A 24,035-nucleotide genomic window follows, 5' to 3' on the forward strand; every position below is an offset into this window, starting at 1 on the left:
GCATTCGTGTTTGGCGTCATCGCGGTGAACGCACATTGGTTCAAATGGCTCTGAGCACTATGGGACTCAACTGCTGTGGTCATCAGTCCCCTAGAACTTAGAACTACTTAAACCTAACTAACCTAAGGACATCACACACATCCATGCCCGAGGCAGGATTCGAACCTGCGACCGTAGCAGTCGCACGGTTCCGGACTGCGCGCCTAGAGAACGCACATTGGAAGCGTGTATTTGTCATCGCAATACTGGCGTATCACTCGGCATGATGGTATGGGGTGCCATTGGTTACACGTCTCGGTCACTTCTTGTTCGCATTGACGGTACTTTGAACAGTGGACGTTACATTTTAGATGTGTTACGATCCGTGGCTCTACCCTTCATTTGATCCCTGCGAAACCCTACATTTCAGCAGGATAATGCACGACCGCATGTTGCAGGTCCTGTACGGGCCTTTCTGGCCACAGAAAATGTTCGATTTCTGCCCTGGCCAGCACATTCTCCAGATCTCTCACCAATTGAAAACGTCAGGTCAATGGTGGCCGAGCAACTGGCCCGTCACAATTCGCCAGTCACTACTCTTGATGAACTGTGGTATTGTGTTGAAGCTGCATGGGCAGCTATACCTGTACACGCTATCCAAGCTCTGTTTGACTCAATGCCCAGGCGTATCAAGGCCGTTATTGCGGCCAGAGGTGGTTGTTCTGGGTACTGGTTTCTCAGGATCTATGCACCAAAATTGCGTGAAAATGTAATCTCATGTCAGTTCTAGTATAATATATTTCTCCAATGAATACCCGTTTATCATCTGCATTTCTTCTTGGTGTAGCAATTTTAATGGCAAATAGTGTACTTTGTGTATGTACCTCATCGTAATAAGATGCTATACATGTGTACCGTGCGTAGCACGTTAGGGCTATTCTCGTAGTACGATGGTGCGCGAAGCTCTTGGCGGTATATTTCTCCAACGAATACCCGTTTATCATCTGCATTTCTTCTTGGTGTAGCAATTTTAATGGCCAATAGTGTACTTTGTGTATGTACCTCATCGTAATAAGATGCTATACATGTGTACCGTGCGTAGCACGTTAGAGCTATTCTCGTAGTACGATGGTGCGCGAAGCTCTTGGCGGTGCCTAAGGCATCCGGATCAATAGAACAAAACCAACAGCACGGCACAGCAGGGCACACGCTCGTTTACCCGGAGGCACGCTGCCACGGCGGATAAATCAGGTTCCGCAGAGTATCGAGTTTGTTTCGGGCGCGCGCGCGCGGGCGCTTTCGCCTTGCTTGCTTCGTTCGCCAGGTCTCGGTTTGCCAGGGCGAGATTTCGCTCTGTATTTGATGCACGTAATCTGGTAAGTGGGTGGGGAGGACGTGGCGCGCGGTCGCCGACCGGAAGGGAGGAAGGAAGGAATACAGATTAAAGGCCCGCAACGGCATGCCGTGGCTAATGTACATAGCCGAGTTGGGCGGGGAGGGCACAAGGCGCTCAGGAGACGCGACGACTGCCGCCGGGAAGGATATTTAAATCACCCGGCTCACTTTCTGACAACTTTTATAAATACGATAAGGCACCGGCACCGCTGGCGAATTTCCGTTACATTCTTCTTTTCTGAAGCGCGGGGATTAAATTAAAACAAATCTCGGTGGCGTAGCGGGGAATGAGGAACGACGGCTGCTCGGAACGTGAAATGGAAAGCGAGATCGAAAGCGAGACAGATTTTAAATGTCAGGGAGGGAGATATGCAAAACACCGCTATAGCGCCAGTAGATAGAAAAGAAAGGGGTCGGTACAGGAAATATGCAGAACGTATCGTTTGCATATTTCGTTCGCCTTGTTCTTGAGGCAATTTCATTTTCGGCTGATGGTATTGCATGTCTCACTTGTTCGGAAGAGCAGGAATAAGATCTCAGGTATTCTGTCTGGAATTTCGTAAGGAAGAACATATTTACACAGTCATAAAATCAGACCAATTGTTCGCGAAAAATGCAACTAAGAACACATTAGGTACTTTGTTAATAGATGGGTAAACTATTAATGGTTCACTCTAATAGTGAGTAGACTGTCGGCGCGGTGGCTGACGGGAGTAGTGTAGATGGCTTACGACTTTGAACTGATACTCACTCACTTCCAGTCACTACAGCTTTTAATCTGTATGCAAGAAGTATCTTTATTGAAACTATCAATAAAGTTAAACCTTTTAGAATATTTCAGTGACATTTAACATTGCGTTATATATTTTCTTTCATTTACACATACGCAGCCGTACTGAGCACAACATAGTCTGCTACTTAAGGTTGACTAGATTTACTGTGCTGTAAAAGCTGTCGATGCCAACCGAGGCCATTCGACTTTTATAGACAAAGCTGTTGCAGTCGACCAGAGGGCCGAGATTCTCCTTAAAGTGAATAACTTATACTCCTATAACCGAAATCGCTAATGCACTTCATTAACGTGGCGCTTATCTCTATGGTACCGTTTCTGTGGTGGTATTAAGTTTCTTGATCACCAGAACACGTGCGAGTGACCTGAGTTAAATTCCACATCTCTCCGTAGATTCTCGTGGGGCGAGAGCATGTGACACTTTTGATGATGAACCGTTGCTTGGATGAGAGTATTAAACTTCGAGGCCTCCTAGGAGGTAGTCGGGAGGATTGGGCTATAAGCCGGCATTGGATTCACCTCCTTCCTTCAATCCCATCAATATGAACAACATACTACACAATAATTTTACAAACCTGACGTGTCACATACAAGCCACTGATGAGGACGAAGATGTGGAGTACAAATGGAAAAAATTCTGAAGTATCGTTCATTATGCCTTAGACAAGAATGTTCCAATCTAGGTCTTAAGGGATGGGAAAAGCCCACCGTGGCTTAATAGTCGTGTTAGAAAACGGTTCCGTGACAAAGAGAGCTTGGTCACAGATTCAAGAGAAGTCAAAACCAAGCTGACAAGCAAAAGCTGAACGAAGCGAAAATGAGCTTAAGAAGAGCACTAAGACAAGCGTTCATTGAATCTGAAAGTAAAATTTTGTCAACCGATTTCAGTAAAAACCCTAAGAGGTTTTGTTGTATGTATGTAAAATTAGTAAGCGGTTCAAAATCTTCTATTCATTCACTCAGTGACTATACTGGCAGGGAAACGAAAAGTGATAAGAGAGAAGGCCGAAATACTGAACTCGGTCTCCGGAAATTGTTTCAGTGTGGAAGATCGCAACACGCTCCCTCCTTTCAGCCATCATACGGACGTCGAAATAGCAGTTATTGAGATGACCAATCGCTGAAAAGAAAAGCAACTACAATTTCCTAGTACTGGAAAAACATCAGGGCCAGATGAGATACCTTTAGGAATCTACAAAGATTATGCGAAAGAACTTGCCCCCCCTTCTTGCGGGAGATTATCGCAGAAAGCTGGACCGACGAAGAGTACCTGGCGACTGGAAAAACGCGCATGTCATTCTTGTTTTCAAGAAGGGTCAGAGGACAGATGCACGTAATTACAGGCCTATATCATTGACGTCAGTCTGTTGTGGAATTATGGAACACGTTTTATGCTCAAGAATTGTGACTTTTCTGGAGAACGAAGATCTCCTCTATAAAAACCAACATGGATTCCGCAAACAGAGATCTTCCTCTATGAGATCCATAGCGCTATACACAACGGTGCATAGATTGATGTTGTGTACTTGACTTCAGGAAGGCATTTGACAACGACCCACATTGCAGTTAGTGAAAAAAATACAGTCTTACCGAGTATAGGACCAGATTTGTGACGGGATTCAAGACCTCCTTGCTGACAGAACTCAACATGGCGCCCTTAACGAAACAAAATCGACAAAGAGTCGTTGTGCATTATGGAGAGGTTTATTACTGAAATTTCGAGAGAACGTTTTTCAGGAAGAGCCGAGCAACATATTACTCCCTCATACAATGATCACGACGAGAAAATTCGAGAAATTAGAGCAAATACAGAGGCTTACCGAAATCTAAATTCGTGAGTGGAACAGGGTAGGGGGGATCAGTTAGTGGTATCAGAAGTACTCTCCGCCACACACCGTTAGGTGTATCGTGGAGTATGATGTAGATTTAGATGCTCACATCTTGGCTGGATTACCTCAGTTTATTTACCAGCCATATCTCATTTACGTGGTCATCCAATACCAGCCTACTAAAAAGCAAATTGTTGAGTATAAATTACGAGCAACAACCACGCATGGGCATGTAACAAGATCATAATTCTTCTAGTATGATACCTTACCGAGTGCAGAAGCTACCACTTCGACCAGAGGTATCTCTCCAGCGTAACCAGCGACTGCCACATAGTTTCCTGCGAGATGCTTTATCCTTGTCGGTACTAGCTATTTTCGTCGCTAGTGACCTAGTAGCGTCGATTCCTAGGCCGTCATAAAGTTGGGGCACTTTCATCTGAAACACTAGATTCAACAAACTTGGAAATTCATACCTGTCAGAATTGGCTAACAGGCAGACTTAAATAGGCTCACCATACAAAATATTGGCCGCCCCCCTTTAAAAGACCAAACTGGTCGCTTTGGAGACCTGTTGCTGATGCAGAACTGGAACCAGCTGGCCATATGACCCTACATCGCTGACGTAAGTCGCGGCAGTGAAGTGACCCATATATCAGTTGAATAGAATCGGTGCAGTCAGAAGAGTCGACATGAAGACAATGCAGAATGGCGTAAAGTAGCTATCGTGTTAGGACGTGCTCATGAATGAAGTTGCCCAACTTAGTGGTCTATCCAACTTGTCTACAAGAAATGGTGTATGACTCGCAGACATGTAACGGAGGTGGTAAAAATGTCCTAACCGACAGGGGCCGGACTCTAAAGCCTTGTCAGTAACCCGTCACGAAAAGCTGCTGTCGGTGAACGCAAGACAATCTCAATCAGTCCCCGAGCGTACATTGCTAAGAGGCCTGCTTGGAATGGGCATGTGCAGCCGGTCTCTCGGGAAAGTCCACTGCTAACAGCGGCGCACATAGCTGCAGTGTCCACCCCCGGTAGCTGAGTGGGCGCCGGCACGCTAACTCAGCGTGTTCGGTCAGAGGGTTAGCTGCCCTCTGTAGTAAAAAAAACTGAGTTAATGGATCAACGACGAATTGTAACGAGTGTCTTGCGACATCCGCCCCGAGCAGATTCAACGAACAAAAACGAACAAAATGAGATTAAAAAAAAATAGTGGTCAGCGCGACGGACTGTCAACCCTAAAGGCCCGGGTCGGAGATTTTGCCGCTCAGAGATTGGGTGTTGTGTTGTCCTAATCATCATCATTTCATCCCCATCGACGCGCAAGTCGCCGAAGTGGCGTCAAATCGAAAGACTTGCACCAGGCGAGCGGTCTACCCGACGGGAGGCACTCGTCACACGCCATAATAATAATAACTGGAGTCCTCGATGGGCCAAACAGCACAGAAACTGTACAGCAGCTGACTGGACGCTTGTAATGTGGTTCAACGCGTAATGACATTGCGATTTTTGTCTCGTTTGAAGCGACGAACTGTCTGGGTAATTAAAAAGGGTCTGTGACAAGGATGCAGTCTTCTTCCCCTCCTGTTCAATCTGTAGACTGAAGAAGCAATGAAAGATAGGTTGAGGAGTGGCATTAACATTCAGGTTGAAAGAATGTCAGTGACGAGGTCCGCTGATGACATTGCTTTTCCTGGGTGAAAGAGGAATGAAAAGTATAATGAACACACAGTGTGGATTAAGAGTAAATCGAAGAAAGATGGAAGTGATGAGCAAAAGCAGAAATCCGATTAGCAATAAACTTAACACAAAAATTGCCGACCGCATTGTAGACGACGCGAAGGAGTTCTGCTGCCTTGGAAACAAAATAACACATGACAGATGAATCAAAGAAGACATGCAAAGCAGACTAGCAGAAGAAAGAGGGTATTTCTGGCCAAAAATATTCTGCTTGAATCATACATGTTCAAATGCGTGTGAATTCCTAAGGAACCAAACTGCTGAGGTCATCGGTCCCTACACTTACACACTACTTAAACTAACTTAAACTAACTTATGCTAAGAACAACACACACACCCATGCCCGAGGGAGGACTCGAACCTCCGGCTGGAGAGGCCGCGCAACCCGCGACACGACGCCTCTAACCGCGCGGTCACTCCGCTCGGCGGTATCATACATCGGTCTTATTGAGGAAGAAATTTCTGAATATGTACGTTTTGAGCACAACATTGTTTGGGAGTAAATAAAGGCCTGTTGGAGAAGCCGAAAAGAGGGCACTGTAAGCGTTTTAAGTGTGGTGCTGCAAAAGGATGTTGAAAATTAAGTGGACGGATAAGATAAGAAATGAGGGGGTTCTCCGCAGAATCGAGAAGGAGAGGAACATATGGAAAACACTGACAAGAAGAAGTTAAAGGATGATAGGGCACGCACTAAGACATCGAGGAATAACTTCTATGGTACTTGAGGGGCCTTTAGAGGGTAAAAAATGTTAGGGAACTTAGAAATGTTCAAATGTGTGTGAAATCTTATGTGACTTAACTGCTGAGGTTATCAGTCCCTAAGTTTACACACTACTTAAACTAAATTATCCTAAGGGCAAACACACACACCCATGCCCAAGGGAGGACTCGAACCTCCGCCGGGACCAGCCGCACAGTCCATGACTGCAGCGCCTTAAGACAGCTCGGCTAGTAGGGAACTAAGAGACTGAACTATATTACACAACTGAGAAAACTAGGTGCAAGTGACACATGGACATCAAGAGATTGGCACAGCAGAAGAATTTGTTGCAGGCCGCATCAAACCAATCAGAGGACTAATGAAGAAGAACATGGGTATTCACGAAAGATATAAATCTGGAACATTGGACGGGCCTTACCCCAGTCCTTCTTAACGCGGTACAGTGGTTAACATAATGTTGAATGTGGGTCGTAAAATATTACTGAGACTTGGGTAATGACATTAAACTTCATATGAGGAAGTTAACAAATGAGCTCGATACTGAGGTACTCTTTAAAAGTAATATTGATGGTGTTCCGTAGGGAACCACTTTGGAAACAGTAACATCTGAGGCCATACTGCTGCATACCATGTGTTTCTTTGTCTCTAAATTATCTGAGGGTTGCCACATCCCAAGTTATACAACAATCAGTCCGGTCACATGGATTTTATACTTGAGTAACCATGTCATGTGATAGGCGCTTTCATAAGCAGCGTTGCATCATTACTGTTACGACGAGCTATCGACAGCCAACTGACATAATGTATACGATGCGTCTGCAAATGACAGCTGTCTCCAGCAAAGCTTGCAACTCCATCGTGTCTCTTTATTAATGAGCTGACAGTAAACACAGATTACCTACAGGAGAGTTAATGATTTCTTCAGACTTTGCCTATAGGCTTTTCAGAGCAATGTTAGTGTGGAGTCCATATGTGGAAAATACACATCTCTGCCTGATGGAGCTGTTTATAATTTACTCTAGCAGGAGTTCGTTTCCTGTGCTTCTGAGCTGCAAGTGCTCGACTGTGTAACCACCCTCATTCTGCCACAGAAACAAATGAACGTATTATATCTGTATACAACAGTAACTTAGCTCTCCTTTCAAGTGATGTACTACTTTAATATCACAGTTTTGTTTTACATTTTAAAATTGCCCATATTTACATATCTTTTCTTCCCCCTTCAGTGTCATTTACAGTTTTTATAATAGTCATTACAATTTTTAGCAACTGACATGGTCGCTTTTGCTGTGATACAGAACAAATTGATACGTAAAACAAAAAGACTTATGCCAATTGCTATGGGAAATGAAAGCCTAGAAAAAACTAGACACAGTTTCTCAGAATATTTATTTTAATGTTAATTCCTACAAAAATATTCTACTTGCATAACTGGTGGACCAGAGACACTAAAAAGAACATTGCTGGGAAAAGATGGCTGAAATACAAACAAAAGTTTGATGGTAAATCGCAAGCAATGTGCAGAAGTGTCAAGTTCTAATGAAAATGTGGAAGGTCATAGCAAATCAAAAGTTGATATCTGCAGAATAAGGGAGAGTAAAAACGTATTGTGGTACTTCAATGAAAACAAATCAACAATAACTTTCGGGAAAGTTTCAGAGAAAAGAAAGAGACATCATCCTAATGTCGGTCTACCGTTGCTGCATTCCCTTTAAAGGGAGCTAATGGAATACCATACACAGGAAAGTTTATAAGAAGCAGCACACGTCCAAGTCAACCGACTATGTGTGGGTAACTCTCCGTCGAGGAAGCCCTGTTTAGCCTGCAAAGCTATACAGATCTATTTTGACACAAGAAAGAATCTAAAACTTGTTATCATCATCCATTGAACTTTGGCATAACAGATGCTTTAAGATGAGACAGAGTCTACATGTTGATTGGTATAATGTTAGATGAATGATCAAACCTTCACATCTTGTCACGAAGGAATGTTAAATGAACTAGAAAAATGATGTCTTTAATGCAGTTTTAAGTTTTATACTGGTCGTTTAGTTGCTGGTTTTATCCCACGAAGTGGCACCGCTCAGCCTCATTTGATTCGTCTCATGAAAAAAATATTGTCAATAACGTAAAACATTTTGCTCATGGAGTTTCAAGTCAACCTATTGCTACAAAGCTCAGTATGTTTGTGATGCTCTCAGAAGGTGTCTTGCTGTTCACAGTTCTGCACTGAAGACTCAAGAGAGGCTATGCAAAAGGAATGGCAGTCAGTTCCCAGACCGCATATTAGCAGTAGTAGGGTAGTGGCGTATCACCCCAATTTTGATATCAAACTGATATGCCAATTAATTAAATTGATTAATTAATTTTCCCCCAACCAGGCCCACCCCCAACCCTGGATGACGTCATGTGTTTTTCTCAGCCTGCATGTGGGGCCCAGACCCCCTTCCCACCGTCCCCTACCTACCCTGTAGGTGGGAAGTTCGCATTGTGGCGGGAAATATGAATTTTGGCAGGATTTTCGAATTTTGATGGTAATTTCTTTGGCCCAGGACTGTCCTGACGCCCCACCCCACCCACCACCCAGGAATTGGTGGGAAATTAAAAATGGCGGACCCTTTCTGGGACTTGAATCCTGTTCCTTCTGGATGGAAAGCCCTAGTGCAGGAGAGGAAGGTTAGCTCAGTGTCAAGGGCTATTCGGTCAAGGGGGGCGGCTAATGAGGGGGGAGGGGGTTTGGGGGAATGGAATATCGCTTAACAAAAGGAGAGTTGGTGTCCTCCACCGACAAATTGGTAAAATTTGGTTTTGCTTAAAGTAGTTTTTGGTAACCGTTTTATAGTTCAGAGTAAAAAATGTGTATTAATAAATAGTGAGATGCGCATTTTAAGTTAAATGATATTTATTGATTTAGATACTAAGCTATTTGTTGCTTTTGTTCTTTTGTTAAAATGTGTTTGAAATACATTGCAACCTATATTGCTACATAATTATAAAAAAAAAGATTAAATATCTTGGAGTGATATATTCAGATTTCTGAAGTCAATTTATCCAGTGTAATATGATACTCTATTGGAAGGGGCTGTAGCCCCCGTAGCCCCACCCTCGCCACTGCTCCTGGTCAGCGTACTTTATTTATTTGGGTTGGGAAACTAATGTAAAGATCAGTCCCAATTACATAATAAATCATCCATATTGGGCCTAATTATACAAAAGGACTGCATAAAATCGCAATACAGCTCAAAAATTGACGATAACATACAAGTGGTGTTACCCGGCTGGGAAAAAGTTTCACAGTACCACTCAAAACTAGTGACATACACACTCAAACTCTACCCTTCACCTACAAGCTGGAGGGAAAATGCTGGGGTGTAAGGTATTACCTTCATTCTTGTTGGCAGGAAATATGTTCAACTGACAAAATGCTCATGTTGGACAGAGAGGAGTTTAATAAGTGTATTACCTGTAAGCATACAGCTGAGGACAATATTTATCGTTGTTTGATGTTGCAGTTCGCTACAGATGCCTGCTCAAAAATCACGCTGCAACCCAGGTAATTGAAGTCAATGCACACTACGACAACTGATGGAAAAAATGCATCACTGTTCTAATTACACTTCGAAATTGTCATGAAAAAACAAGCACTCTTAATGAATGGGTCATAATGAAACACATGTACTGGGGAAAATCGTCATCCCAAAAGACTGCAGAGGGGGCGGTAGTTGAAAGTATGTGCTCCTCGATGGCGCTCACAAACTTCCGAAATTCTTCTTGCATTCTCTCACCCCTCTCCTCCCTCCATCCCTCACTCCCTCCCTCCATCCATCCATTCATCCATCCACCTGCGAGAGGGACACAGCCTTTTTCAAATGGCCAGCTGACCCGTAGAGTGCCTCGCGGCAAAAGCTGACGACATTCGCTAACCGCCTTGAGGCAACAGTCCTTTGGCAACACAAAAAGATATATAGTTAACTAGTACCCCACCCGTGGCCTAACAGATGTCTTACGATGTCCGCCCCGAGCAGATGCAACGATCAAAATCGAACAAAGTGAGATCTAAAAAGAGAAAAAAGAAAAAAAAGAAAAGGGGGTAGCGTCTTTGCTTAGTTATCAAAACATCCTCAGTCCTGGGTTCGAAACCCCCACCACTTAAATTTTGATTAATAATCAGCATTGGCGGCAGAAGACTTCCAGCAAAGAAGTCAACCTCATTCTGCCAACGGCCTTGTAAAAGGGTAGAGGAGCGGACAGAAGTTCGGGGCACTCTCTTGTCCTTGGGGTGGGAAACTGCCTATGAAGGCAGAAGAATCAGCAATGATCAACGACATGAGGATGCAGTAGGCAATGGAAACCACTGCATTAAAGACACATAACGTGTATCCACAGGACATGTGGCCTGTAATGTGTCGTCATGATCTCTCCATTGGCAAAAGATTCCGGAATAGTCTCCCATTCGAGTCGCTAGGAGGAGACTGCCAATGGGGAGCGGACCAATCATGAGAGAAAGATTGAATAGTCAATGGAAGGAGAATTTTCTATGAAACAGGAGGGGGGGGGGGGGGGGTGAAATGTCAGGAGCTTGAATGTGGTAAGGAAGCTATAAAATTTAAAAAGGGGAATGCAAAGGCTTAATGTAGATGTAGTAGGGGTCAGTGAAGTGAAATGAAAAGAAGACAAGGATTTCTGGTCAGATAAGTATAGGGTACTATCAACGGAAGCAGAAAATGGTATAAAGGGAGGAGGATTCATTATGAACAGGAACGTAAGGCAAAAAGTGCGTTCAGCGAACAGTTCAATGATAGGCTTCTTCGTATCAGAATCGATATCAAATCAACACCGAAAACGGTAGTTGAGGTATACATGGCACACCGCAATCTGAAGATGAACAGATCGAGAAAGTATAAGAGAATATTGAAAGGGTGATACAGTACATAAATGGAGATGAAAATGTAATAATCTTGGGGGACTGGAACGCAGTTGTAGGGGAAGGAGTAGAAGAAAAGGTTACAGGAGAATATGGCCTTGGGACAAGGAATGAGAAAAGAAAAAGACTAATTGAGGTCTGCAACAAATTTCAGCTAGTAATAGCGAATGCTCTGTTCATGAATCATAAGAGGAGCCGGTATACTTGGAAAAGACCGGGTGATACAGAAATATTTCAGCTACATTACATCATGATCAGACAGAGATTCCAAAATCAGATACTGGATTGTAAGGCGCACTCAGGAGCAGATATAGACTCACATCACAATAAAGTAGTGATGGAGAGTAGGCTGAAGTTCAAGAGATTTGTTAGGATGTATCAATACGCAAAGAAGTGGGATAAGGAAGTGCTAACGGATGACAAGACATGCTTGAAGTTCTCTAAGGCTATAGATACAGCAATAAGGAATAGCTCAGTAGGCAGTACAGTTGAAAAGGAATGGACATCTCTAAAAAGTGCAATCAGGGCATCTGGAAGGGAAAACGTAGGTACAAAGAAGGTAACTGCGAAGAAACCATGAGTAACTAGAAGAAATACTTCAGCTGGTCAACGAAAGAAGGAAGCAAAAAAAAAGTCTGGTAAATTCAGGAATACAGAAATACAAGTCGCTGAGAAATGAAAAAAATAGGAAGTACTGGGAAGCTAAGGTGAAATGGCTCCATGAAAACTGTGAAGAAATCGAAAAAGAGATGATTGTTGGAAGGACTCACTCAGCATTTACTAACAACATTCTGTAACATTAAAAGCAAGGGCATAAATATAAAGAGTGCAACGGGGATTCCACTGTTAAATGCAGAGGAGAGAGCGGATAAGTGGAAAGAGTATATTGAAGACCTCTGTGAGGGAGAAGATTTCTCTGATGGATAGAAGAAGAAACTGGAGTCAATTTAGAAGTGATATGGGATCCAATATTAGAATCAGAATTTAAGAGAGCTTTGGAGGACGTAAGATCAATAAGACAGAAGGGGTAAATAGCATTCCATCAGAATTTCTAAAATCATTGGGGGAAATGGTAACAAAACGACTCTTCACGTTGGTGAGAATGTATGAGTCTGGCAACATACCATGTGACTTTCGAAAAAATATCTTCCACACCATTCCGAAGACTGCAAGAGTTGACAAGTGTGAGAATTATCGCACAATCAGCTTAACAGCTCATGCATCCAAGTTATTAACAAGGATAATATACAGAAGAATGGAAAAGAAAACTGAGGATATGTTAGGCTTTAGGAAAGGTAATAGCACCCGGGAGGCCACTCTGAGGTTGCGGTTGATAATGGAAGCAAGACTAAAGAAAAATCAAGACACGCTCATAGGATTTGTCGACCAGGAAAAAGTGTTCAACCGTGTAAAATGATGCAAGATGTTCGAAATTCTGTGAAAAATAGAGATAAGCTATAGGGAGAGACGGGTAATATACAATATCTACAAGAGCCAAGAGGGAATAATAAGAGTGGATGACCAAGAACAAAGTGTTCAGATTAAAAGGGCGTAAGACATGGATGTATTCCTTTGCCCCTACCATTCAATCTGTGCATCGAAGAAGCAATGATGGAAATAAAAGAATGCTTCTGGAATGGAATTAAAATTCAAGGTGAAAGGGTATCAATGATATGATTTGCTGATGACATTGCTATCCTGAATGAAAGTGAAAAATTACATGATATACTGAATTGAATAAACAATCTAATGAGTACAGATTATGGATTGAGAGTAAATCGAAGAAAGATGAAAGTAATGAGAAGTTGCAGAAATGAGAACAACAAGAAACTTAACATCAGGACTGATGGTCACGAAGTAGATGAACTTAAGTAATTCTGCTACCTAGGCAGCAAAATAACCAATGATGGCTGAGGCAAGGGCATTGAAAACAGACTGGCACTGGCAAAAAGGGTATTCCTGGCCAAGAGGTCTATTAGTATCAAACATAGGCCGTAATTTAAGGAAGAATTTTCTGAGAATGTGAGTCAGGAGCACAGCATTGTATGATAGTGAAACATGGACTGTGGGAAAAATCAGTGGCTCCCATCACCCGTTCCTCCCGCTGGTGGATCTAACTTCAGACATAGAACTCATCTCCGGATGTAACGAGTGATGGATCAACCTTCTAACACTATCCTACACATGGCGTACTGTGGATCCGTCTCTGAATGACGCTCTACATATAACGCGGGGCGGATCCACTTTCAAATCCTATCCCAGATGTGGCATATTGCTGAACCGCATTCACACATTGCTCATGGTGGATCCACATTCGAACACTAACTAGGGTCAACTCCAGGTCATGGGAATCATCTGTGACATATACAGGCATCCAGAAAATAGAGCAAACGCACTGCAGCTGTAGAATATTTGGTTGTCGGTGAATGGATGCATTCGAGAACACTGTTATACTATGCCGACCGATCAGAAAAATAGTACATTTGCACTAGGTGTTGACATTTGGACTACATTTACAAGCAATTTTAGAATACGTGGTAAGAAGTGATGTCATGATCCTATGGACATATATGACATTAAATCGATAAAATTACAAAAAATGACGAAAAATACGTAGAAATTTTGGCAAAATACACAAAAATGCAGGGGGGGGGGGGGGGGATTGAGAAGAATGTGTGGGTACATGTATGTCTTCTGCTTGGTGCAGAAAGTCCTTGTGCGTGGGAACGAGAATGCATCATCAAGAGGAATACAAGAAAAAGTTGACATGAAAGCACCTGGAACCAGGGAAACTGTCACTTTTTCGTCGACAGCGATAAGGCGGTTGGGATAGAATGTTTAACGTGGATGATCGTCAAATGTAGAATAAATAAATTTATATATATGTCGGGTCACAAACCCAGATGTGAACCCAAAGTTATCAGCAACTGCCTTATAAATTTTTATAAATGTCCTTAGCTAAAGAGCGTTGTATTACCAGCTGGGGTGACTGCGATATAAAACTGCAGAATGGATCACGTGTCTGACCGTGTGAAGGACTGTTTACGTGTTTTAAACTTTAACAAACTTTATTTACAATGTGGTTCTCTGTGCTTTCCGCCAATCGTAGTCATGCGGTGTGAGCTAGCAAAAACTTTACAAACAGTTGCTGTGTGGCCTTTTTTTTTTAGCAACATTCTACTGCATGTCTATTGACATGATAGTGATACATGGAAGTTGACTGCTGTCTTTGATGTTTTCCTGGAGAAAAAGAGCCATCTGCCTCTAAACTGACATGGATTTGCGTTAAAGGATGATACAAGGTGAATGGATTGATGGGTTGAGAGGTGTTGTACCGAGGTATGATTTATGGTAGACTGGCGATGCATACTAGGAAGAGGGAGACGTTGCTGCTTGCTATTTATCACGCATGTCCGCCCCCGGTAGCTGAGTGGTCAGCGCGACAGACTGTCAATCCAAAGGGCCCGGGTTCGATTCCCGGCTGGGTCGGAGATTTTCTCCGCTCAGGGACTGGGTGTTGTGTTGTGTTGTCCTAATCATCATCATTTCATCCCCATCGACGCGCAAGTCGCCGAAGTGGCGTCAAATCGAAAGACTTGCACCAGGCGAACAGTCTACCCGACGGGAGGCCCTCGTCACACGACATTTCATTTATCACGCATTTAATCTTTCTTTACGTTGTTATCTCGGGGTGTATCAGTTGTATGGTATATTCTGTGATCGGCTAGTATACACTTCGTGTTCTGTGTGTGACTTCGAGCAGTATCTGCCTGCAATCATTAAGAGCAAATATCTCTATCCACAGGCATCAGAGGGCTTCCAACGCATGTGTAATGATGAAACATATCCATCAATGGAAAACCTGTTTCGGCCTCCTCACCTACACGAATGAAGATGTATGCGATGTATTCCATTTCTTGGACACATCTTGGCCATAAATCGAGTCTTCAGTTTCATATAGGTACGAAGCGGCTGTTACTATACTTTTCATGTTCGTCCTATCCAAAATGCATAAGTGGATCATCGGGGAGGGGGCACGACTTTTTAGTGCGTTGGTGTATAAGATGTGCAAATATTCTTGAAGAAAATCAAACAGCACGTGGGTATGTCAGTAATATGACCATATACTGATCCTTTGCGTCATTCTATGACAGTGAAACATGGACTGTGGGAAACATCAATGGCTCCCATCTCCCGTTCCTCCTGCTGGTGGATCCAACTTCGGACACAGAACTCATCTACGGACATAACGTATGATGGATCAACCTTCTAATCCCATCCCAGACATGACGTATAGTGGATCCGTCTCTGAACGTCGCTCGGGATATAACGCGTGGAAAAAATATGGGAAACGACATAAAATCATTAAAATACGAGGAAAACTATTATAATCATGAGGAATTGATGTGAGATAAGTAAAAATTGAGGGAATTAGTATGAAATACCTAAAATCGCGAAAACCTAGTAAAATTATGGAAACTGACTGAGAATACGTAAAATTAGAGACAGAATACTAAGCCAAATCAATAAAATTGCGTGTTGTGGAGGAGGAGAGTAGACTGATGTTACATATACACATCTTAATAGTGGAGCGAAGAGGCATTCCAGAGACGTGGTATCAAGGCGAAAAGGGCAATAATTATCCTGCACATGAGCAATACCACCTAACATCAGGCCATAACTTTTGTATGCAAGAGGAAAATTACCGGGGGCAGTGGTAAACTGCGGTAAGACAATTACATCTCCTCTGGCTACTGATCATGGTGTTTATTCCTTCGTATGCATTTTCGGCTGTCGACCATGATTTTGTAGGGCTGTGTAAGCATATCATAATTTATGAACCGTGACCGGGCTTGAAGGCATCATACGTCTCTGTAAATCTATGTAGTGTTTGTGTTACAAAGAATCTATATTTTCTTTGTTGTGCAAGGTAGTAACTTTATACTTTACAGTTGGTCACCATAGTTTATCGTAGAGAAACTTGGAGGGAGAAAGTATTTCATTCACCGTGATTACATTTTTTACATTGGAATATTAACAGCGTTGTATTCCACACAGCTAACAGGTGAGAAGCCGCGCCGCTCTAGCAATACAGTGTGTTTTAAGTGCAGAACCGTGTAGCGTTAGGAATGTATGTGTGTATGTTCCACGATCATTTGTCTCTTGCCAATACCTTCCTGGTAATGACCCCAGACACTAGAAAAATATCTCTAAATCGATAGCACAAATGATTTGCGTAAAATGCTTCAAACTACATCTGCCTGGAGGTCCGTCATGCACAAACCACACGTTTCTTCTTCAGAAGCGTCTGTTATATCATCACAACACTCTCACATCTGCTATACACCGACAAGGGGTGCTAACATCTTCGACATGCGCTCATGTGGAGAGATCTTGTACACTTGAATGGGCGCTGTGAGTCCGATTAGTGCAGAACAGTCTTCGCTGAACAGCAGTTATGGACTCAGTTTGCTCTGTTGCATAGTTTGCACACAGTAGCCTCCTACTTCTGGTAAGTTGCAAATTAAATTGGTGACATAGTTTAAGGGAGGGTTCGTCAAAGATAATGCGGGGAGGTCTCTCGATCTACAACCTTATCCGAAGAATGCGAGAATGCTTTGTGACACCCATCCACATAGAGAAATATGGGCAATTGTAATCGTAAATAACACACAATGATCCAAGTACTAGAAATATGTGGATCAGTATAGGACGCTGTTAGGTATACTTTGGTGTATATGTATGTTTGAGAATTAACAATGAATGGACGCACTGCACCATCATCTATCTACATTTGCAGTCTTGTATATAGCACTCGCAAGGTAGTGGACGGGTGGTTTAGCGATGATACAGAAATTGGGAAGCACACTGCCGCCACATTAGTCGGTTTTGTAATTACAGAAAATCTTGTAATATTGCTAAAACTGGTCGCACTGTCAGTTATGGTGCTTATTACAGTGAATCGACAACGCCTTTTCCATCCCATCCGCCCACTGGTATGCTGTTGATTACCACATGTTGATTGACTGACATCACTTCTTTGACATGGAGAGAGACTCTTATTGGGAGCAACACCCTTTTAGGAAAGTCTGCACTGAAATAGTGATAGCGTGCATGACTGCAATATGACGGATCAATCGAAACGGGACACCTAGACATCTGCTACCACGTCACTGTGAAACATAACTTTAAATGTAGAGGTCATCAATCACCCTACGAAAGCGGTTTGGAAACGTCCCTCAACGCTGTAAAAAAAATGGTTCAAATGGCTCTGAGCACTATGGGACTCAACTGCTGAGGTCATAAGTCCCCTAGAACTTAGAACTACTTAAACCTAACTAACATAAGGACAACACACACATCCATGCCCGAGGCAGGATTCGAACCTGCGACCGTAGAGGTCGCGCGGTTCCAGACTGTAGCGCCAGAACCGCTCGGCCACCAGCGGCCGGCAACGCTGTAAAACTCTACCAGTTTTCATATGTCATGATGTCTTCCACATTTTTTTTGTCCATAAGAAACACTGCCTCTGTCTTTCATTTCAATCACACGGTATGTATTGTGGAAGGAACAGCAGCTTAATTTACACCATGTGATGTCCAGTTTTCTGTGAGAGTCAATAGATCGAGACGTATTAATACCCTCTCTTGCGATTGATAGTCTGTGGGATGTGGTCCTTCTACAGGACAGGTGGCGAAACTTTACATTGTGGAAGCGACTTTGATCACGAGCCACCTGCTCTAGTGAACCAATAGCTGTATATTTAATAAGATTGCCAGATTCGGACAATGTTGGCATGCAGACTATATTTGTTTTCGATATATCAGAAGACAGGGACGCGGTAATAATTTATCGAGTCCCTAACAGATGATGTTGCACTCCGTCTTCTGGCCACGAGTGGCCTACCGGGATCATCCAACCGCCGTGTCATCCTCAGTGGAGGATGCGGATAGGAGGGGCGTGGGGTCAGCACACCGCTCTCCCGGTCGTTATGATGGTATTCTTGACCGAAGCCACTACTATTCGGTCGAGTAGCTCCTCATTTGGCATCACGAGGCTGAGTGCACCCCGAAAAATGGCGACAGTGCATGGCGGCCCGGATGGTCACCCATCCAAGTGCCGACCACGTCCGACAGCGCTTAACTTCTGTGATCTCACGGGAACAGGTGAATCCACTGCGGCAAGGCCGTTGCCACAACAGATGATGTTGGCAGAGTTTTAACAGTTCGTAGTCTTTCTATGTTGGATGGTACAAAAAAAGGTGGGGGAGAATGTTTGGGTAACAGACATGAATGTATCCTGAGACACGCATATCTCCTTAAGATTTCAGTACTTGTATGTAGTTTGGTGGTGGTGGTGTTAAGTTCCTATGGAACCAAAATGCTGAGGTCATCGGTCCCTAGGCTTACACACTACTTAATCCAACTTAAACTAACTTACACTTAGGGTAACATACACATCCATGCCTGAGATATAGTTTGGAGATGTTCCACAGTGTAGTAGCAAAATCTTCGTCCTTCTTCCATGCCGTGTATGATGTGGAGTCTTCCTAATTTTCCAACAAGGAACACCACTGAAACTGCTAGTACTACCTGCAACCTCGTGTTGCAGGGGAAAGCTTCCTTTGGCGCTGACCCTAAACACTGTACATGGTTGGTGGAGCTACGACAACATGTTCTCATTTCCACCGAGTGGTCAAAACACGGTCCTGTCGCATTAACTCAGCTCATCCTGTTTCTTCACGGGATTCAGAAGGTCTTAGAGATAGCGCTCTCTGACGTCCGTTCAGGTCCGACTTAAATTGGGACAATCACAGGGAGAATGGGGCAGAGACAGAGGAGCAGTTACAAGATGCAGAGGGACTGTCTAAAAAACTGGAGTTTTCAAAGTATGGGTCCTTAGCAGATAGGTTCGAAAACGGTGACTCGTATCGAGATATGAGAGTGGCACGAATATGATTCAGCAGTGGCTATAATCATTAAAAGTTGTCTCTACAGGATCCAATGTAAGTGTGTGGTTGAATGGACAGATTTGATTCCAAATTGCAGACAGCATTTCTACCAGAAAGCATAATGCTATCAGCGACTCGTGTGTGCCTGTAGGCTCAAGACCTCTTTTTAACCAGGGTGACAGTCACATAGTTATTACGATTGTGTTTTTAATAGCGCGGTCCTCACGCGAAATGTATGTCGCAGGCCGTAGAACCCCTCTGTGGTCAGCTTCAAATGTTGGTTCTGAATAGTGCTCCTCGAAAAGAACTTCGTCTTCCCTTGATGGATACCCATTTGACCTACCTGGTAAGTATAATCCGAATGCTGTAAAAAAATACTCGCCATGCAAAGTGACTCTCATGATCAATTTAATAAATTAGCCTATCAATTTGATAACAATGACGTGCACTCTGATGGGCAGAAGAGGTGTCTAGGGCTCACGGGATGATTCTTGACAGGCGTTTCTTTCTTTCTTTTTTTTTTTATTTCGTTGTAGCGATATCCTTTAATGAAATTTCAGTCTCCCACCTACACAGAGTGAGACAGGCTCTCACGATTTATTTCGTAAATGCTAGTATGACCGCACTGGTGAAACGGGACTTGTCACAGTGTACAAAACAGCTACGTTCTCTTGAATTGTAACTTGTTGTTGTCGGTCGAAAATTGATTGTGTTTTTTCTGTCATGTGAGCCAGTGGCGTTAGAGATTGTATTCTCTAATGATATTTCACGTGTCTGAAATATTTGTAATACACATGTGCATGACAGTTTATTTACAGACGCACATTTGAACGCAAGAGACGCTCACAGATCGTGGAATTTGTCCATCAAGCTGAATGCAATTGCACAACATAGATGTTTTTTCTTCAGAGTTTAAATGCTCGCTTTTTCTTTACTCCGATGTAGGTTTCGAAATAACGAAAGCATTGTGCAGTGATCGGTAGTTTTTGCATCAAAATAGTGGAAGTTTTTTTTCCCGATTTTACGCAGGATCGACATGTCTTTGCTGATCATCTGTAACCGGCGGTAGTGCATTTCGTGGGATGTCACAAAATAATGAGATGCAGTTGAATGTAAAAACTATACCAATTTTGCTCATAAACTAAAAGAAAATTGACTGCATCTCTTTTCGTGGAAAGAGGACATTGATTATCATCGTAATTGTATTTTCCTTTCTTTATAGATGCTTGATTATGGGAGACACGTTGATGTGAAATAGAAATGTTACAGTCCAGTGGTCAGAACGACTGGAGTACTAGAGATTTGGTGGACAAGTTCCATAGGAGGTCGCGGTTGTCTTTTAGACTAACAACCCGCAGTCAGGATAGCTCTCATTTATCGTGATTTTATTCTCAGGGATGCTGGCATCACGTTCTATTGTATGTGTAGCTTCTGTCGGCATCGATAACGCTGACTGCCCAGCAACATGCTCATTGTACTAAAGACATTGCAGTCGCTTCCTGTTTCCAAAGCACCCAACTTTTGAAAAAGGTATTTGGAGCATCCTCCGGAATTTCGTTGTTGTTCCAGGGTGTCCAATCTTTCTGAGAAATACGTTTAACAGATTGCAAGAAAGAGTTGCACTGACATTAAATATAACTGTTCTCCATCGCAGAATGGCAGGCTTGTGGGGGTGTAGGGGGTGGGAGCGTGACTCCTGTGGGTTTTCGATGGACACAGGTGCGCTCTGACCAGGGGGCGGCGCATGGGGCCTGTGTCGCTGTATTTTAGATGAACAATTTGCGCTTGGGGTGGCTGTCCTTTTCTCTCCTATTTAGTTGACTATACACGTGTTTGTGTTGGCGAAGGATGGTCGCCTCAAGGTGGTCAGCGACTGTGGCCAGCTTGTTCCACGAGATGCACATCGGAGCAGCTGGTAGTTTGAAAAAGCCTGTCCCCCCCCCCCCTAGTTGGATGGATTGAGGGAGGGGGGGGGGAGGGATGAGGGGAGGTAAGAGGGCCTTGAATTTCGGAAGTTTGTGAGCGCCTAACGAAGAGAACGCACGTTCACCTACCGCCCCCTCTGCAATCTTTTGGAACGACGATATCGATAGTGTATGTGTTTCATTATGACCCATTCATTGCAAGTGCTGTTTTTTTTTTTACGACAATTTCGAAGTGTAACTAGAACAGTGATGCATTTTTTCCATCAGTTGTTGTAGTGTGTTTTGGCTTCAATTACCTGGCCTGTAGGGTGATTTTTGAGCAGGCATCTGTAACGAACTCTGGCATCAAACAACGATAAATACTTTCCTCAGCTGTATCCTTACAGGTAATACACTTATTAATCTCCTCTCTGTCCAACTCGAGCATCTCGTATTCCCAGCCTTTTTCCCACTAGCATGTAGGTGAAGGGTAGAGTTTTAGTTTCGAGTGGTATTGTGAAATTTTTTCCCAGTGGGATAACCCGGTCGTATGGTATCGTCAATTTTTGAGCTCTATTGCGATTTTAGGCAGTCCTTTTGTGTAATTAGACCTGATATTTATGATTAATTACGTAATTAGTTCCGATCTTTACATCAGTTTTCCAACCAAAATAAATAATGTACACTAACCTAACCTCCCTCTCCTACATCTGGACAGTATCCATGTGTAGGGGGACTGGGGAGGGGGGGGGGGGGGCGGGTGTACTTGGGCTTTCCATCTAGAAGGACCAGGGCTCAAGTCCCAAAAAGGGCACCACCATTTTTAATTTCCAACCAATTCCCGGGTGGTGGGTGGGGTAGGACATCAGCACAGCCCTGGGCCAAAGAAATTCCCGCGAAAATTCGAAATTCTCGCCAATAGGGTAGGTGGGGGAGGGGTGGAGAGGGGGCCTGGGACCCAGGTGCAGGCTGAGAAAAACACTTGTCGTCATCTGGGGGTGGGGATGGGTGTAGTCAAGGGGGGGGGGGGTAATTAATTGATCAATTTAATTAATTTGCATATCAATTTGATATCCACTAACTTACTACTGTTAACTTTAACGTCATCTTGCCACTGTATGTGCAGCATTGTTGCTCGGGATAACTACAATCTGTATTGGCATTACTTTTGGTTTACCAAAGTAACACATTCTATTTTGTTCTTTTGTTTCAAAACTGAAGTGGAGCACAAGTTCGGAATATTTTTACTACTAATAAACTGCCTTCAGTCACAATATTGTGTTTTTCTGCTTAAGTCCAACATGTTTCGTACCAACAACTTCATTTTCACAGCGTCACTTCTGATTCAGTTTATCACCAAGGAGTAAATGAGCGACAAAGTTGTTAGTTTTACAAAAGCAGCATCTCAGACGAGATTAACGAACAAATGATGTACCCCTACTAGTTACTTTCATTGGATAATTGTCTTCTGAAGTTAACTAAAAATAATAATTTGTTCATTAGTCTCATCTGAAATGCTTTTCACGTAAAACTACCAACTGTGGCGATCTGCTTACTGGTCAATGATAACCTTCAAAAACATCAATAAAGTCAATGAAGGCGGAGTTGTAGCTCCGAAACACTTTTGACGAAAAAAAATATTGTGATAGAAAGCCAGCGTATTACTAGCAAAAGTATCCCTAACGTGGGCACTGCAATCACAGACAGCACCCGACAAAATGTCTGTTAACAACAAGTCCTTTACCTGGGAATCTGCTTTCGAATTTAGTTTCCTACGTTTTCGACCATATTTACACACATTAGAGAGGTAACTTTCTTAAGTAATGTTGATTCTATTGTTTTCCTTTGACTTTTAGCAGAAAATCTTACACGATTAACAGCAAACTACCCTCGAAATACGGACGTTTAATTTCATTCTGTAAGTCCAGGTGGAAAACGATTTATGTCGTCTGTTACAGTACGACGACAACAGACAGAACAAACAGACACTGTATACCCTCGTGTAGTACCTGTGAAAAGAGTAGAGAGGTTTTCGAACAGACGTAAAAAACAATATTCCATTTGAGTCCATTGACGGCATTGCACTGAACAGATATTTGAATGTTGTGCAGGGGCGGTTCAATTAGTGAAACAAAACTTCTAATTTTTGTTGTTTATAGATCCCCTAACTCTGACTTAAGAGCATTTCTGCTCAAGCTAGAGAGGGTTCTTAATTCACTTTATAAGAAGTACCGGAAATTAATTATACGTGGTGACTTCAATATTAGTTTTGTATATGATTGTGCAAGAAAAAGGATGTTGGTAGATCTCCTAAATTCATCTAGGGTGCAGAACAGTAGCACAGCCATAGGCATAACTTTTATTCATTCTTCATTACTAGATGGGCATTTTGTTAGTGAAAGTGTGAATGGCCTTTCAGACCATGATGCACAAATTTTAACACTAAATGGCTTTTGTACTCAAACAAATGTCACTCATGATTACAAACTGTGTAGGAAAGTTAATCCAATGGCAATAGAGAGTTTTTTAAAACTCGTCAAGGCACAAGAGTGGCAGGATGTTTACAGTGCTGATAACATAGATGACAAATACAATGCTTTCCTTTAACACGTTCCTCATGCTCTTTGGGAGTTGCTCTCCATTAAAACGCTCTAAATGGGGTACTAGCAGAAAAGGCAGCCTGGATAGGATATGGACATCATGTAGAACAAAGCGGGAGTTATATCAAAATGTTAGAAGTAGTCACAATCAAACTAAAGTAGCCCAGTACAAACGGTATTGTAAGGTGCTTAAAATGTTATGCAT

General features: G+C 42.9%; 1 protein-coding gene and 1 pseudogene across 3 annotated transcripts in view; both read right to left on the minus strand.

Annotated features, from left to right (window-relative positions):
* The window catches only part of LOC126412923 (discoidin domain-containing receptor 2-like), a 911,045-nt gene that overhangs the window by 164,874 nt on the left and 722,136 nt on the right, over positions 1 to 24,035 (minus strand). The gene's annotated exons all lie outside the window — the stretch shown is intronic.
* Positions 18,452 to 18,569, minus strand: LOC126424755 (5S ribosomal RNA; annotated as a pseudogene).

Source organism: Schistocerca serialis, chromosome 1 (assembly GCF_023864345.2).
Source record: "Schistocerca serialis cubense isolate TAMUIC-IGC-003099 chromosome 1, iqSchSeri2.2, whole genome shotgun sequence".
NCBI lineage: Eukaryota > Metazoa > Arthropoda > Insecta > Orthoptera > Acrididae > Schistocerca > Schistocerca serialis.